At 36.7% G+C, this 19,178-nt stretch overlaps 1 protein-coding gene across 3 annotated transcripts in view; it reads left to right on the top strand.

Moving 5' to 3' along the window:
• Nucleotides 1–5,438: 5,438 nt before the first annotated feature.
• LOC100396712 (bile acid-CoA:amino acid N-acyltransferase) overlaps nucleotides 5,439–19,178 on the top strand; it is a 34,071-nt gene continuing 20,331 nt past the window's right edge. For all 3 annotated transcript variants that reach the window (XM_054258392.2, XM_009000359.5, XM_078373441.1), the window contains exon 1: nucleotides 5,439–5,510. The gene's annotated coding sequence lies outside the window, so the exon portion shown is untranslated. The remainder of the gene's footprint in view (nucleotides 5,511–19,178) is intronic.

Below are 19,178 nucleotides of genomic sequence, written 5' to 3'. Positions count from 1 at the left end.
TTGTGTGTTGTAAATTTTTTTAAGTGAAATTTACTTCAGTTCTGCCTTGGCATTTCTTTCCAGTAAGTATAACTTTGAAAAATTAAAATATGTGCCAACTATTGAGTGCTATGACTCTTGCTCATAAGAGATGTGCCAGATTCTATGTCTAATTGTGTACTATTTTCAGAGGAGATGATGCTTATTTTAAACCTTTTTTGTATAACTTCTAAAAAGTGGTATTGAGTATTCACTAGAATAGCAAGTCGTTGTACTTTAATGCACTTAATTTGTGGAAATTACTTAAACAGCAGGTTATCAGATGGTTCTGAATGACAAAGTTAGTTGTTAAATTCTGGATTATTTATTTATTTATTTTGAGATGGAGTCTCGCCCTGTCACCCAGGCTAGAGTGAAGTGGCACGATCTTGGTTCACTGCACCCTGTACCTCCCGGGTTCAAGCAATTCTCCTGCCTCAGCCTCCCAAGTAGTGGAAATTACAGGCATATGCCACCACACCCAGCTAAATTTTTGTATCTTTAGCAGAGACAGGGTTTCACCATGTTGGCCAGGCTGGTATCAAACTCCTGACCTCATGATTTGCCTGCCTTGGCCTCCCAAAGTTCCGGGATTACAGGCATAAGCCACCACGCCTGGCCAGGATTATTTTTGTTCAAGTGTTAGATATGGCCGGAGAGTAATGAGGCAGAAGGAATGTCTTGTCTTGTTTTGACTGCTGACAATTCCTAAAGAAATGTGATAGGAAGATTTTTAACAAAAGAAATTGCGTTTATTCTCTTTTTCAGGGTGACTTGAAGAGGGCAAAATTCAGTTGGGTATATAAATTCTGGAATGTTCATTAAGAAAATTAGTTAATAGTACAGCCATGCCCTACAAATGTCATCCGAAGGCACTAATTCAAGAACTTCAGGTGTCAGTGCCCGGAGTTCTGGAGCTTAGACATTAGAGTTGATTTCTTGATAACCACTGGGGATTGGTTCCAGGACACCTACTTGGATACCAAAGTACACAGATGCCCAAGCCTATTGTATAAAATGATATAGCATTTGCATATAACATATGCATATCCTCCCATATACTTTAAATTTAATTTTAGATTACTTATAATACCGAATACAATGCAAGTGCTATGTAAATAGCTGTTATGCTGATTGGGGAATATCGAGAAGGAAAAATGTATACATATTGAGTGAATATATCAGAATAACGGCCTTTAGTTTTCCTGAAGCATGCTTCAAAAGCTGATTATGCAGTTATCTTTTTTCCCCCCCGATTCATTTTTGATGCATAGTTGGTTGAATCACCGTTGGGGAACACACAGATATAGAAGACCCACTGTATGTCCAGCTTCTACTATGTAAAAGATTCAGCACTGGAATTTTGTATACAGGATTTGATTATTTCATTTTCTATACAATTTTTCCTTCTGATCCGGAGACAGGAAAACAAAAGCCAGATTGGAACTAAGGGATGAGGAGGTCTGTGTAGAAAAATACTTGGTCACAACTGGAGAGTTAACTGCAAAGACCAAGCAGCTTCATGTGACTGTTATGACAGAAGAAATTTCTCCTTTGTAGCCAAGAGCAGTATTTTCAAAATTTAATATGCACATTAATCATTTGGGGATCTTTTATTGATTTATTTATTTTCATGTGGGGATCTTTTAAAAATGCAGATTCTGATTCGGTAAGTCTGGAGTACATCCTGAGCTTCTGCATGCTTCAAAAGCCGATTATGTCTTGAGAACATGGACCTAGATGCTAGTATTGAGTTGGGAGACAAGTACCACTGCCTGAAACAGTCGTAAATTTAGCCAACAAGGAGGGTAAACACATCCGGACAGGGAAGGTAAACTGCATGTCGATCATTACCTCTAGAGGGCATCACTGGTTTATAGTTTAATACAGTGAATATATCAAAATAATGGCCTTTAGTTTTCCTGAAAGATTAAATTAGGCTTGCTAACTTGTTTAATGAGATAGTCAAACATGATGCAATTTTAAAGGGTTTACATTTTTTTAAATTTGATGGTTTCTACATAAAAAGGATATCTGTTAACTAATTTTACTTAGTTGGAACTTCTGGAAGCTTAGTAGGTATGCTTACATAAAGCCTGCTAATAAAATAGAGATTCAGACTCAATAGAATGGTTTTACATATGTAATATAGTTTTAAACAGCATAAAATAGACTTCTCCTATCTTAACATGTCATTCTTTTTCTTAAAAAAAAAAAATAGCACATTCTTTTTAGAAAATTAGGAAAGATAAAAAGTAAAACCAATAATGAAAAAAAAAAGCTGAGTGCAGGGGCTCACGCCTGTAATCCCAGCACTTTGCGAGGCTGAGGTGGGTGTATCACCTGAGGTTGGGAGTTCGAGATCAACCTGACCAACATGGAGAAACCCCGTCTCTACTAAATATACAAAATTAGCTGGGCGTGGTGGCACATGTGTGTAATCCCAGCTACTTGGGAGGCTGGAGAATCGCTTGAACCCGGGAAGCAGAGGTTGCAATGAGCTGAAATAGTGTCATTGCACTCTAGACTTGGGAACAAGAGCAAAACTCCATCTCAAAAAAAAAAATTGCAGCTTATAATTACCTAACATTTTGGTGTATTTCCATACGAAAAAATATTTTTTTCCTGTATTTTACAATTACTATGGCATCATGCCCCTCTTTACATTATAAGCATTTCTCCATATTTTTAAATAGACAAGAGTAACAAATTTGATTAATAGCATGTTGTATAATTAAATGTCATTGCAATTTTTCAATCAATATTCAATTAGATATTTAAGTTTTTCCCAGTGTTTTGCTTTTCTAGTTCTTAGAGAGTTGGTTTGCCATAAGTCTTTCTACTTAGAAGTAGAAGCTACTCTACTGTAAATTTCTTGACCCTAAACAAACCTAAGAATGAACAGTTTGTTCCTGCTTCTTTGATTCACAGTCCCATTAGCATATATTCTCTGAATCCTAAAATACAAAGTGACAAGGACCTTTAGATTTTTACTAGGTTGTTTCACAATGCAAAAGTCCAAAAGCTTTTACTTGAAAGGTTTCCAAATTTAAAAATAGTCTGTGTCCTCTGATTTCATAGAATTCAAAATTAATCTTAGCTGTATGGTAACAGACTGCAGCGACCATCAAAGTTCTGCTTTCCATAATTAAATAACAAATTCAAAATATGTAACACTGATATAACAATAATATACTGTCTACATTCAAATTTCACCAATGTCCTAGTAATGACCTCTATTGCAATTTCACCTCCAGTCCAGGATCCAATCCTGGTTTATTTAGTTGTTCGTTAATTATTATGTTTTCTTGGTCTCATTTATTCCTCTGTATATTTCTTCAAGTAATTGATCTAATGTAAGTTATCAAATTTGTTAGCATAAAATTGTTTGTAATATTCCCTAGCTAATGTCAATTGGATCTATAATAATAAGCCCACTTTCATTTTGAGTAATTTGTGTTCTATCTTTATTTAATCAATCTAGGTTGTAGTTTATCACTTTTTTAGCTTTAGCTTTATTTTATAATTTTAAAATTATTTATATTGTTCTTCCTTTATCATTCAGTTTGAAATATTTCCTAATTTCCAGCGTGATTTCTTTTTGACTCATGACTTATTAGAAATATGTTTGATTTTCAAATACTTGACAGTTTTCTAGATATCTTACAGTTTTTAATTACTAATTTTATTAAGAATATGTGATTTCAGTATTTTTACATGTATTGCAATTTTATGGCCCAGCTTATGGCCTATCTTTTTAAACATGTCATGTACATTTGAAGTTACTGAGGTGATTAGGGTAAGGTCATTATACTGTTCAAATCTAATGTTTAAAGAGGCATTTAAAAATCTCCATGGTTATGGAATTGTCTATCTTTCCTATTTCTCCCTTTAATTCTGTCCATTTTTGCCCTGTTGATATCTTAAAATCCATTATTTGGATTTATGATTTTTATGATCCTGTCATATAGATACATAATAGTTATAATTATAGTCATTGCTACTTTATGTTTCTTATGCTTACTGTTGCATGGTATGTATTTTTTTCATTGCATTCTGTCAATGTAAACTACATTAATAATTTTTCACCACTATCCAGTTTCTTAGTAATTCATTCCTTGGTTTGCTTAAATATTTACTCCAAAAGTGTGGCCTATAGTTTTAGTTCAGCAAATATAAGTTTGAAAGATTGATTTGTGTGTATTTTATGACAATATTACAATATTCTAACAATATTATGTTTGTAAGATTCATCCAGGTAATTGCATGTAGTTGTAATTCATTTATTTTTGTTCTCTAGAAGAGGAATGGCTGGGTCAAAAGTTATTCATATTGTCACATTTATTAGACAATGTCAGATTGCTTTCTGAAGTGGTGATACCAATTTATATTCCCTTAGTAGGGCTTGAGTCTGAGTGATTCACTTCCTAACCAACTCTTATTTTTGGAATTTTTAATTTTTGCCACGCTTATAGGTATGAAATATGCCCCATGATTTTAATTTGCATTTCATTGATAATAAATGAAAGTAAGCTTTTTTCCATATGCTTAAGCTTGTGTCTCATTAATACCTGTTTAAGTCTTTTTCTCATATTCATCTGAGATTTTTAGACTTTCCTCTTTTTCAGAATATTTTATGTATCCTAGTTAATAATTCTTAATTAGTTGTATCTGTAGCATAAGTCTTACAAGGTAGTAGCTTGTAGTTTTCAAGTTTTTTACGGAGTATTTGGCTGATCAGACTTCCTTAAAATTAAAGAAGTTGAGATTGCCAATGGCTTCCTTTAAGTTTGCACTTTTTAAATGCTCCATCACCTCAAAAAAGATCCAATACCCTTATGCAGATAGTCCGTTTATTTTCTTGTTATGTAAAGTCCTACTAACACTTCATTCTATAGCTATTTCAAAAACCCATGTGAATTAGTTGAGGGGATTAGTAGGAGATTTGGTGCTCCCCACATTCTGAAAGTGGGGCTTAAGTATTTTATTACTGGTTACTGTGATCACATTTGTATTTTTCAGCTTATGTTGTCTCAGGAAAGAAAGATTTGCAAATGTAGAGCCCTTCAGAAGTTACCTTGAGTATTTTATTGTAGAGGAAATAATATGCCCTAATGGTGCCAACTGCTGGAAAAGAAGGCTCAAGAGGAAAAGTCCAGGTATGTTGTGTTTTAATCAGTGCCAATAGAGGTCAAGCAACGTCTATAAAGAAAATTATTAACATTTGAGTAAAATGTAGTGGCAATCCCTAAGAGAGATTTCAAGAGAAGAGAAAATGAACAGGGAAAATAGTGATACATTTATTGGATTCAGTAACTGTTAAAAGTTAATAGGAAACTAGAGCAAATAGTATGTGGTAACCTGGCACTGACGTTAGCTCTGTTACTCTTCAAAAGGCATATTTGAGGTTTTGGCCTCCTGGGCAACTTGTGGTGGAGGTCTGTCATTTTCCCTTTGCTGCTGGAAAAGAAGGCTCAAGAGGAAAAGTCCAGGTACATTGTGTTTTAATCAGGACTACTACTTTTGGACTGATTGGGAAATAAGTTAAAATCTTTTAGCTCTTGAATTAACAATCAGTTTATTTACTTCAGTGTTTGAAATTTTAGCAGTTCATGAGGACAAATAGTCTTTTTGCTCATTTCATAATCTCAGTTGTAAAGTTGCCAGGAGTGCTCAGATAAGTGTGTCTTTTCATTTTGATTTGCTTAGAAAGGATGACACTAGGGACTTGCTATTATGATAATATAGAGCTGGAATTTGTATTTCCGAGGAAAATGAAAGGCTATCAGAAGTCATTTGTTAAAATGTCTTTATTCTGTCTTCGCTATCCCATTCAATATTTCTCCCTCTTTTAAAAGACTGTTTCCTAGAATGTTATAGAATAAGGCCTCCTATTCTGGGAAACTGGATTGTGGTCCTATTTATATTTTGTTTGAAGGGTAATTTTATTTTAATATAAGACTAATGCCATGCTAGAATTACATTCTGTGAAAATATTTCTTGAAGCTTTGAATATATGTCCTACATATTTATGCAATTCAGGAATGCTTTCTGGTAGTGAAATGTAATGTTCAAAAGAATACCAAAAAAGTAAGTATAAGTTGAGTTAATGACTTTCTAATTGACTTCTTTCTGTTTGGGCACACTGGTTGGTGCATGTAATATTTGAATAGAAATAAATTTAATGGATAATATTGTTAGGGGTGGTGAATATCTGAGTTACTGGGGCAAATCCGTATGGGTCTGCAGCAGTCTCATTTCTTGCCTCCTCAGAAGAAATAATTCAACTGAGGGGCATAAAGGAGTAAAAGAGACTGAGGCAAGTTTCAGAACAGGAGCAGAAGTTTATTAAAAAGCCTTAGATCAGGAAAGAAAGGAAAATACATTTGGGAGAGACCCAAGCAGACATCTCAGGGGTCAAGTGCCCCATTTGACCTTGAACCTAAGATTTTATATGCTGGCCTACTTCTGGCATCTTGCACCCCTTTCCCTTTATCCTTCCCTTAAGGGGAGCCACCCACATGCTTGGTGTCCTGCTTGTGCTCAGGATGTGAGCATGCACAGTATGCTTACTGGAGTTTTATGCATGCTCATCTGAGGCTTTCTTTTGAATTCTGGTCGAATACCCCTGGAAGGTCATACTCTGTCATTTTGCCTCTTAATGCACATGCTTGAGCTCATTTGCCCAATTCCTGAAAGCTGCTGATTACCAATTTCAGGTGTTTTTATCTATTGAGAAACTGCCTCTCCTTGGTGCTGGCTGTGATTGATACTTATTTTAGAGAAGCAGGGTGACAATCACTTGATAGTTACTTGACATTCTGTTGGGTGGGGGGACTCTCTCCTGTCCCACTCATGCATAACTAGCTACCTATATAACAATATGTGAAAAGAATACTATACCCTAAGCTTCTTTAGAGTAGGAACTGCATTTTATCTCTCAGTAACTATAACATGTAAACCTTTGATAAATTCTTTTTGAAGTACTAATCAATTTAAGAGTTGGAGATGTGGATTCCATTTCTGACTCTGTCATGTACTTCTGTATGACCTTAAGTTCTCAATTTCTCGATTACAAGAAAACAAGTGAAATGTGGCACTTGGAAGCTATAGTATCACTTATTTTTAAGCTTCTTAGGAAACAGATGCAACATTTACACATCACTGAATTATTCTCAGCACTTCTCTCTCTGTAGGCTTATTCTCATCAGTGTGTATTTATGCCTGTGTCTGTCTCATCTCTCTCTCATATATACACACACACACACATATATATACATACATATATGTTCAGTGTGCAAATATATGCAACACAAACACTATATATATATATATGTATTTCAATCTGTCTTTTTTTGACAATGTGTTTCTGGAAAAGAAACACTTGCTTTTTCAACTAGTTTGACAATCTGTCTCTTTCTTATTTTTATTTATGTATTTATTTTAGAGATAGGATTTCAGATCTGTCACCCAGGCTGGAGTCCAGTGGCATGATCACAAATCACTGCACCTCAGCCTCTTGAGCTCAAGCAATTCTGCTTCAGTCTCTCAAGCAGCTGGGACTACAAGTATGCCCCACCACACCCTGCTAATTTTTACGTTTTTTGTAGAGATAGAGTCTCCCTATGTTGCCCAGTCTGGTCTCAAACTCCTGGGATCAAGCGATCCTCAGACCTCAGCCTCCCAAAGTGCTACGATCACAGTCATGAGTCACCACACCTGGCCCATGTCTTCTAATTTGAGTGTTTGATCTCTTTATATTATAATTATTGATATGGTTGGATTTAAAACTCCCAAAGTGCTAGGATTACAGGCATGAGTCAGCACGCCTGGCCCGTGTCTTCTAATTTGAGTGTTTGATCTGTTTATATTTAACATAATTATTGATACAGTTGGTTTAAAACTCCCATCTTGGTATTGGTTTTCCATTTATCCCATTTATTATTTGCTCCTTTATTCCTCCTTTCCTGTTGTGGCCAATCGAATTTCCCAAAGATGTATATACAGATACACATACAAATACACACAGCCAGGTGTGGTGGCTCATGCCAGTAATCCCAGCACGTTTGGAGGCCAAGGTGGGTGGATCACCTGAGGTCAGGAGTTTGAGACCAGCTTGGCCAACATAGCGAAACCCCTTCTCTACTAAAAATACAAAAAGTAGCTGGGTGTGGTGGTGGGCGCCTGTAATCCCAGCTACTCAGGAGGCTGAGGCAGGAGAATCGGTTGAACCCAGGAGGTGGAGGTTGCAGTGAGATGAGATTGTGCCATTTTACTCGAGCCTGAGCAAGAGCGAAACTCTGTCTAGGAAAAAAAAAGTGACATTCATTACTGACCACAGGTCAGGAACCTTGTAAAGGGCTGTGTAGGGAAGGTACTTACTAGGCCAGTCTTTCTAAGGTGTTTTTTTTTTTTTTTTTTTTAAATCAGCTCTATAAAGTCAACCTCAATTTCTCAAAGAAGTAAGATCATATTTGAAAATATACCATTTCAGTCAGAGCTTTGGCAAAATTTCCAATGTGTCTTGTTAGAAAACATATTCTTCTTGAATTTATGTAATTAATGATATTTCCATAAAATAAGAATACAAATAGTTTCCAAATTTTAGAGAATTCTGGTAGAAAGGTAAATTTTTCTCACAAAAGTATATTCTATTTAATTGTTATAAACTATAGGTCATAAGAAGAAAGGTATATTAGTCAAGGTTCTCTAGAGGGACAGAACAGGATATATATATGTATGAAAGGGAGTTTATTAAGGAGAATTGACTTACATTATCACAAGATGAAGTCCCACGATAGGTCATCTGCAAATTGAGGAGCAAGGAAGCCAGTAGTGGATCAGTTCAAGTTCCAAAGCCTCAAAAATAGGGAAGCCAACAGTGCAGCCTTCAGTCTGGCTAAAGGCCAAGAGCACCTGGCACACCACTGGTGTAAGTGCAAGAGTCCAAAAGCTGAAGAACTGGGAGTCTGATGTTTGAGGACAGGAAGCATCCAGCGTAGGAGAAAGATGAAGACCAGAAGACTCAGCAAGTCAGCTTCTCCCACCTCCTGCCTGTTTTATTCTAGCCTGCTGGCAGCTGATTGGATGGTGCTTACCCTCACTGACAGTGGGTTTCTCTCTCCCAGTCCACAACTGAAATGTTAATCTTTGGCAACACCCTCATGAACACACCCAGGAACGATTCTTTGCATCCTTCAATCTAATCAAGTTGACACTGAATATTAACTATCACACAAGGTTTCTTTTGCTGAGCAGAAGCTCTTTACTTTAATTAGATTCCATTTGTCAATTTTGGCTTCTGCTGCAATTGCTTTCAGTGTTTTTGCCTTGACTCTTCTTTAATCAGACAGAGTAGCAGCCTTCCAAACAGGGCGTTATCAATTAACCTTGGCACTGCCATCCACAAATCAAGCAGCTCTTTGTAAGGCAAGTGAGAGCTATTTATTGGGCACCGTAGAATCCAGCAGTTCCTCACATAGTTCCAGAGTCATTTCTAGCGGAAAAAAGGCTTCCTGCACATGAGTGTCCCTCCTTGCACTTCCCAGGTAGTATGATCCTATATAAACCAATTCTATCTTATTTTGGAACTCTTTGGGGTACTGCTGTTTGCATTCGAATGTTTCTCTGACATTACCCCAGACTGCATGAGGATTTTAGCTTTCAAAACTGGGGTTTTATGGCCGATTATGGTGGCTCATGCCTGTAATCTCAACACTTTGGGAGGCCGAGGTGGGCAGATCACTTGAGCCCAGGAGTTTGAGACCAGCCTGGCCAACATGGCAAAACCCCATCTCTACCAAAAATACAAAAAGTAGCCAGGTGTGATGGCATGTGCCTATAATCCCAGCTACTCAGGAGCTGAGGCAGGAGGATCGCTTGAACCCAGGAGGCACAGGTTGCACCACTGGACTCCAGCTTAGTTGACAGAGTGAGACCTGTCTAAAAAAAAAATTTATGTTCTTTAGTCATAGGAGTAACTTCAGTTAATATCCCATAGCAACATAGCAAGGCAGTAAATGCCCTTCACGTGGAAATTCTCTAGCCTAGGTTCCTTCCTGGTAGTTGCTGCTGGGAGGCATTCACAGGCTTTTGCCATAAGCCCCAGTAAACATTCTACAAAAAGCTATCAAATAGAGAATTTGTCCCTGGCAGAATTCTAACTTCTGCTTTACCCTCTCTGGACTCAAAAATCTTACTGGTTCCCATTTAGTATGACCAATTAATATTGCTCAAAGGGTAGATTTATATGCCTTCCATTTATTTTCTAGTTACATGTAATCTCTATTTCCATAAAACATTTAGGTAAAGGAGACAACTTCCTACATAAACTCTATTCAAATATTTCAACCTTTTTTTTTTTTTAATTCTGGGAAATGTGCTGAACGTGCAGGTTTATTACATAGGTATACATGTGCCCTGGTGGTTTGCTGCACCCATCAACCTGTCGTCTGTATTAGGTATTTCTCTTAATGCTATCCTTCTCCTTGCCCCCTCATTGTTCAGTTCTAACTTATGAGTGAGAACATGTGGTGTTTGGTTTTCTGTTCCTGTGTTAGTTTGCTGAGGATGATGGTTTCCAGCTTCATCCATGTCAATGCAAAGGACATGGACTCATACTTATTTATGGCTGCACAGAATTCCATGGTGTATATGTGCCACATTTTCTTTATCCAGTCTATCATTGATGGGCCTTTGGGTTGGTTCCAAGTCTTTGCTATTATAAATACTGCTGCAATAAACATATGTGTGTATGTGTCTTTATAGTAGAATGATTTATAATCCTTTGGTTATATACCCAGTAATGGGATTGCTGGATCAGGTGGCATTTCTCATTCTAGATCCTTGAGGAATCGTCACACTGTCTTTCATAATGGTTGAACTAATTTACACTCCCACTAACAGTGTAAAAGCATTCCTGTTTCTCCACATCCTTTCCAGCTTCTGTTGTTTCCTGACTTTTTAAAGATTGCCATTCTAACTGGCATAAGATGGTATCTCACTGTGGTTTGATTCTCATTTCTCTAATGACCAGTGATAATGAGCGCTTTTTCATGTTTGTTGGCCACATACAAATGTCTTTTTTGAGAAGTGTCTGTTCATATCCTTCACCCACTTTTTGATAGTGTTGTTTTTTCTCTTGTAAATTTGTTTAAGTTTCTTGTAGATTCTGGATATTAGCCCTTTGTCAGATAGATCAATTGCAAAAATTTTCTCCCATTCTGTAGGCTGCCTGTTTGCTCTGATGACAGTTTCTTTTGCTGAGCAGAAGCTCTTTACTTTAATTAGATTCGATTTGTCAATTTTGGCTTCCGCTGCAATTGCTTTTGGTGTTTTTGACATGAAGTCTTTGCCCATACCTATGTCCTGAATGGTATTGCCTAGGTTTCCTTCTAGGATTTTTATGGTTTTGGAATTCATCGTGCATTAATTTTTGTATAAGGCATAAGGAAGGGGTCCAGTTTCAGTTTTCTGCATATGGCTAGCCAGTTTTCCCAACAGCATTTATTAAATAGGGCATCCTTTCCCCATTGCTTGTTTTTGCCAGGTTTGTCAAAGATCAGATGGTTGTAGATGTATGGTGTTATTTCAGAGGCCTCTGTTCTGTTCCATTGGTCTATATATCTGTTTTGGTACCAGTACCATGCTGTTTTGGTTATTGTAGCCTTGTAGTATAGTTTGAAGTCAGGTAACATGAGGTGTCCAGCTTTGTTCTTTTTGCTTAGGATTGTCTTGGCTATATGGGCTCTTTTTTGGTTCCATATGAAATTTAAAGTAGTTTTCTCTAGTTCTGTGAAGAAAGTCAGTGGTAACTTAATGAGAATAGCATTCAATCCATAAATTACTCTGGGCAGTATAGCCATTTTTACAATATTGATTCTTCCTATCCATGAGCATGGAATGTTTTTCCATTTGTTTGTGTCCTCTCTTATTTACTTGAGCAGTGATTTGGAGTTCTTCTTGAAGAGGTCCTTCATGTCCCTTATAAGTTGTATTCCTAAGTATTTTATTCATAGCAAGTGTGATTGGGAGTTCACTGATGATTTGACTCTCTGCTTGTCTAATATTGGTGTATAGGAATGCTTGTTATTTTTGCACATTGATTTTGTATCCTGAGACTTTGCTGAAGTTGCTTACCAGCTTAAGGAATTTGGAGGCTGAGACGATGGGGTTTTCTAAATATAGAATCATGTCATCTGCAAACAGAGACAGTTTGACTTCCTCTCTTCCTACTTGAATACCCTTTATTTCTTTCTCTTGCCTGATTGCCCTGACCAGAACTTCTAAAAGTATGTTGAATAGGAACAGTGAGAGAGGGCATTATTGTCTTGTGCTGGTTTCAAAGGGAATGCTTCCAGCTTGTCCCCATTCAGTATGATATTGGCTGTGGGTCTGTTATAAATAGTTCTTATTTTGAGATATGTGAGATATGTTCCATCAATACCTAGTTTATTGAGAGTTTTTAGAATGAAGAGATGTTGCAAACATTTCAGCTTTTATAATCCTATCAATCCTCACATTTTATGCTTTAGTCTCAGGAACTTCTATTCTCCACCCGCAGACCACCTCTATTGTGAAAAAAGCTTCGGGTTCCCAGCAAGGGGATGAGCCAAAGGACATGGGCCTTTTTTATCAAACTTTATCTGATTAGCCTGTCTTCACATTGCCCCAGGAAATTATTAATCAGCTTTCTCATTTGTAATTTTTGCCTTCTGATTTTTGAAACTTCCCCAATCTGGTGTAAATACAGAAAACTGGTGTGGGGCTCTTTAATGTTGGGGAATCAGCAGGGACTCCCTTTGGTTCACCCAACATTTGATAGTGTTGTATTAAGACCTAAAGGGTAAATAAAAATTTTTATTATCTCTCATTAATACTCTCTGAAAATCTTCAAAAGAGAAAACTAAATTTTACTTTGTGTTAGTATATTATAAATAGTAAAGCTATTTTTTTTTTTTTTTTTTTTTGAGATAGAGTTTTTCTCTGTAGCCAGGCTGGAGTGCAATGATGCAGTCTTGGCTCACTGCAACCTCCGCCTCCCAGGTTCAAGTGATTTTTCTGCCTCAGCCTCCCCAGTAGCTAGGACTATAGGTGTGTGCCACATTGCCCAGCTAATTTTTGTATTTTTAGTAGAGGCAGGGTTTCACCATGTTGGTCAGGATGGTCTTGATCTTTTGACCTCGTGATCTGCCTGCCTCCGCCTCCCAAAGTGCTGGGATTACAGTCGTGAGCTACTGCACCTGGCTGTAAAGCTAATTTTAACAAAATCTTGTGAATGAATTCATTGACTCTCACTCAGCTTTTGACCACACAAGAATTCCATCAATCTTTTATACCCTCTTAAAAATTGTTTTCTATTTTTCTTTCTCCAACTTTTAGATCTATTTAGTTATATCTGTATCAGTTCTTCCATTCATTTGGAAACAATCTTTAAATAACTACTAAACCGAGCCAGCATGCCTACATGCTCTCTAGGTTCAGCTAGTCTGTGTGCATTAGTAGGAGGTGGCAGGCCTCCAACTCTAGCCTTCTCTTCTGACTGTTTTTGTGAGATGTCTCCATCCATGAACTATTTTGGTACCTAGTTGGTGGGAGGCACAGTGACCTCGTTGTCACCACCGAAAGCCCTCAACAATGTAAATCTCAACAAAATTGATGTCTTTGGAGGATATCATCAAACTAAACTGAAAGGAAGGGAAAAAGCAGAATTTTCTAACTGGAGCCTGGAAATTTAGGATGAGAGTATGATAGAGAATCCAACAGAATTCTGGCTTTGGTAAGGCTAGTCTGAGCCACAGAGGAAGAGTAATGCCTGGAAAGAGACAGCTTTATGTCATTATCACTAGGCTCGCATCTAGGAAAGCAACTGGAATTCACAAAGGAATTAGTCCTATGAATCATCCATCTCTAAGTGACAGGAATATAGAACGATGTTTTCTGTTGTTAAAAAGGAAGGCAAACCTTCTGAGAGAAATATGAGGTGCAGAAGAAATCAGTTGCAGTTCTCAAGGGATCTAACCAGCTACACAGAAAAAATCAACATTCCAGCCAATTTTGCCAAGAGTGAAAATAAATTAAACCATCAGGAAGACATGTGTCAGGCAATTTTTCTTTTTAGAAGAGGCCTGAAGGTTCAGGCCCAGGCAAACACAGGTGCAATTGCTGGGTGATACAGCAGGAAAGAGAAATAATCAATGGCAGAGTTTTGTTACAGGACTGCTTTTTAGTTCAGTTAAAGCTGTGGTCCTTGTCTCATGGCCACAAAAGTTTAGGCTCACAGACAATTTGTGGAGTAAGAAAAATGGAATTTATTGGGCAAGAAGGATTAAGGGGGAACAGCGATCTTCCGCAAAGCCAGAATTACTGCTAGTGTGCTTCTTGCCTTGCCATTTGAATCCCAGGCTCCACACGGGAAGAGGAGAAGCCAGGCTCCTCCCTATTGCAAATGGCGGGAACTTCTGTGGCTCCTCCCCACTGTGCATTCCTCCCAGTGGCAGGCAGTTGGAGTTTTTCCAGGGACTTCTTACCTGGCTGTTCTCACTTTCACCACAAATGGAGGAATTTTAACTGTATCTGTGGACAATCCTGGAGCAGCGCAATGCCCAGTAACACTGAAATCATGATTAATTCATACTGCTGTATCTTCATTTTTAACAAAATGGAAGCAATCTAACATAAAGTTTTTAATGTGGTCCCCTACAATTGACATAGTAGTGCTGGAAAACAGAGATGACTTTGAGAAGTTTAGAATCCTGAAGGAACCAAGAGCTGCTTTGACAAACAACAATGGAGGAAGCTACTTTGTAACTGTATTAGTGTGTTCTCACACTGCTAATAAAGACATACCCAAGAGTAGGTAATTTATGAAGGAAAGAGGTTTAATGGACTCACAGTTTCACATGGCTGGAGAAATCTCACAATCATGGTGGAAGACAAAGGAGAAGCAAAGTCATGTCTTACATGGAGGCAGGCAAGAGAGCTTGTGCAGGGGAACTCCCATTTATAAAACCAACAGATCCTGTGAGACTTACTACCACTAGAACAGTATGGAGAAGAACCGACCCCGTGATTCAGTTATTTCCACCTGGCCCTGGCCTTAACATGTGGGGGTTATTACAATTCAAGGTGAGGTTTGGATGAGGACACAGCCAAACCATATCAGTAACCATGGGATAGATCCTATATCAAAGGACTTGTGAGTGATGACTTTGAAAAGTTGAATTGCTTGAAGAATTCATCATAGAAATTCAAGAAACTTTGCTTTAAAATATTCACAAGGCTAACTAACTCATTTTTATTTTTGAAGTTTTTTTTTTTTTTTTAAATAAATATAATGCCCTGAGCAAGTAACAGGGAACATACTTGACTGTTCTTAAAGATTTCATTGTTGGCTCAGACAGAACAATTATCTATTTGACTTCTTTGGTTCCTCTTGCAGCAGAAGGAAGACAGAAAGATAGAAATTGATTATTTTTATGATAGTGGTATTTAGGATCTCATTGCCTTTGCCTATTTTTCTATACTTTGTCAGGGCAAATCTTGGTCTTCAAAAATTATGAGTAGGTCCCTTTGTTGCTGTCACTTATCCTTTAATAGTGTTGATACAGTAAATCCACTCACCTTGTCTTCATTAGACATATTTTTTTAAATATTGGAATACTAGTTTGGAGCTTTAAGATTTATGGAAATATCTGAAACTTGGTTCATTTTTCAGGTGCATTTTAGGCTAATGTCCCAGAAATATGAACTTTTAGTGCTGAACTTTTAAAAAGAAATGTGGCTCTAGGCCTTAGTCTCAGATTAAAATGTTGATGCTTAAAGGCTGCAAATGCATATTTTCAAAGTTATCTGATAGGGCCTTGGAGGAGAGGGTCCAGTATAAATATCTGACAGTTTGTATTTAGTAAATGAAAGCATGAGAGGAAATAGCAAGTTGAAGGACAGGTAACTGGGATGAAAAACTTCAAAACTTAGGTCATAGGTATACTGTTTGGATTTAGTTTAGTCTTGAGTTGTGTCCACAAATAATTTTTCAAATGATATGTAGAAGAATAGTAATTATTTAAATGAATTGAGTCCCTTGGACATTTTGATAGTAAAATAAATAGCCGTAAAGTCATAAAGTTTATTTGAAAAGTTACTTCTCATTTGAAAAGTTAAAATTTATGAGCTTGAAGCTTGCTAAATTAATTTATAGCTTCAATACCAAAAATATACTTGTACATGTTGCAAATAACAAATGCAAAATTTATAATAGAATTACATTGTAACCTTGTTGTTTACCTTTCACAGATTTATTGTATGGTTCAGTACTGATGGGGAGAAAAGGGCTCCATCCCTACCCCCGGGTGGGAGGAGTTAGTCTGTTTGCCAAGATAGTGCTGAGTTCTCAGATGTACGCTATAAATTACAGTGTAATGTTCCAACTATGAGTTGGAACATTTATATACTTATTTATACTTATTCATATAAGTATAAATGCAGCAAAATGTTCCAACTATAAGTTACAAGTTTGGTCATTTTGCAGCTTGACATTTTAGTTTGCTATAATGTTAAAAACATCCAAGTAGGTGATTGTTTATCTGGAGTTTATTATTAGTGCTCTCGTTTCCTATGAAACAAAACATCGTTATCATTCCGCCTGCCTTGCATTGTACACTAGACTTCATTGTTGTCTCTCACACTTCTTGGGTTGCTTAATGGTTTATGCTAGCCCTGGAAAGCTCTCAGCAACAATTTCATGCTTATATCAAATAATTAAATCTGATCCTTAATATCTGATATTTTGCCAGTACTTCTAGTGATAAGGGATTATTGGAAGTTGGTCACATAATTTAAAAATAAATTCTAGTCTCTCCTTAGCTATTTGATGCTCATACCTGTTCCTGCAAAAGATATGATCACAATTTTTTTATGGCTGTGGGGACATATAGGCCAAGTACTCACTGTAAAACACTTTTGCAAGTATGCATGCTTATATTTGGTCCAGAAAGAATGCTTTCTAGACTGGTTTAGAATTACTGGTGGCTTATTTTACAGCAAGGAAAAGCAACTGAGCATGAGTTTGGTGTCTTTAGAACAGTTTGTGAAAATATGCTGTAAGGCTGTTTCCATTTTCATTTTCCTATTCCCTTAAATATTATTGTACAGAGCTGCTATTAGTGCCACTTTTTTTTTTTTTTTTGGAAACCTTAAAAATATCCCCAAATGTTGAAATTAAGTGTATCAAATAACAAATTATCTTTGGTATATGAAACTTTTTCCCTCATGGATCTATAATTTAAGTATAAAATGTTGCCTTTGGTACAATTAAAACTCTTGAGTATTTACATGTTGTATATAAACAAAACAATATGCTTTCTTGGAGGAAAATTTTGTTTCTTGACATTTTCTTTCTTTCTCTGGCTTTTTTTTTCATGATTGTAGTCGTTCTTGTTCAGTTCTTAAAAGTTTTGTTTTGCGTTGTTTTGTTTTAAGCAGAATGCAACTTAAAATTTCCTTTGCATCAAGGTTTATCCAAAACTTTGATGGAGTGCATCACAAAATGAAAGTTTGCATTTAGGGAGGAGATGCTTTACACTGTACTGTTTGTTGCTTTTTTGGAAAAGTTACATTTAGATCTATTCTGAAGCTGTTAACTTTTGATAAATAAGATGTTACTGGTTTCCACAATGAAATACCATCTCATAACAGTCAGAGTGACTATTATTAAAAGTCAAAATATAGCAGATGCTGGCAATGTTGTGGACAAAGTGGAACACTTATACACTGTTGATGCGAATGTCAATTAGTTCAACCATTGTGGAAAGCAGTATGGTGATTACTCAGCTAAAAGCAGAACTGTCATTCAACCCAGCAATCCCATTACTGGATATCTATCCAAAGGAATATAAATAAATCATTCTACCATGAAGTCACATGCATTTGAATGTTCATTGCAGTATTATTCACAATGGCTTTTTACAATTTCAAAGACATGGAGTCTACTTAAATGCTCATTAATGACAGCCAGGATAAAGAAAATGTGGTCAAAATACTATGGAATACTATGCAACCATAAAAAAGAATGAGATCATGTCTTTTGTAGGAACATGGATGAAGCTGGAGGCTGTAATAGTAAGCTAACACAAGAATAGAAAAACAAGTATCACATGAAGCTAAATATGGGAACTCATGAACACAAAGAAAGGAGCAAAAGACACTGGGGTCTACTTGAAGGTAAATTGTGGGAGGAGGGAGAGGAGCATAAAAGATAACTATTCTGTGCTGGATTTAATACCTGGGTGATGAAATATTCAGTACAACAACAAACCTTCACATATATCCCCGAATCTAAAAGTTTAAAAAGAAAGAATGAACTCATGAGCAATAAAGAGTTACAGATTTCACATGAAAACAATAAATAAATAGCTTCTAAATAAGACAAAGCTATTTCTCCTTTAGCAAAAACTACATCATCATGTCTTTTTAATAAACTTCTTTACCAAAAAACCACCTTATTTTTGTTGTTTACCCTGTATATGGAATTGTTTCTCTTATATCTAGTAGTTTTACTTATATATGTTTACTACTATTTTGACCTTTCGTAACCCTAATTTCCAGTGTAAAACCTAAGTTACTTAATTTAACATAGCATGTCTTTAAGATTTTAAATGACAGAAAAGAATTTGAAACTATGACACAGGTATTCTCCTGTATTAGTCAGGGTTCTTTTAGAGGAACAGAACTAATAGAATATATATAATATATATAAGTATATTTAAAGGGAGTTTATTAAGTATTAATGTACATTATCACAATGTCCTACAATAAGCCGTCTGCAAGATGAGGGGCAAAGAGAACCAGTCTGAGTCCCAGAACTGAAGACCTGGATTCCGACATTCGAGGGCAGGAAGCATCCAGCATGGGAGAAAGATGTAGCCTGGGAGGGAGGCTAGGTCTATCTCTCATTTTCATGTTTTTCTGCCTGCCTTATATTCCCTGGAAGCTGATTCGATTGTACCCACCAGATTAAGGGTGGATCTGCCTTCCCCAGCCCACTTTGACTCAAATATTAATCTCTCTTGGCATCGTGCACACAGACACACCCAGGAATAATACTTTGTATCCCTCAGTCCAATCAAGTTGACACTCAGTATTAATCATTACACCTCCCTAAT

The sequence above is a fragment of the Callithrix jacchus genome, chromosome 1 (assembly GCF_049354715.1).
Source record: "Callithrix jacchus isolate 240 chromosome 1, calJac240_pri, whole genome shotgun sequence".
Classification (NCBI taxonomy): Eukaryota; Metazoa; Chordata; class Mammalia; order Primates; family Cebidae; genus Callithrix; species Callithrix jacchus.
The sequence above is the reverse complement of the archived record's forward strand: the minus strand, read 5'-3'. Positions and strand labels throughout refer to the sequence as shown.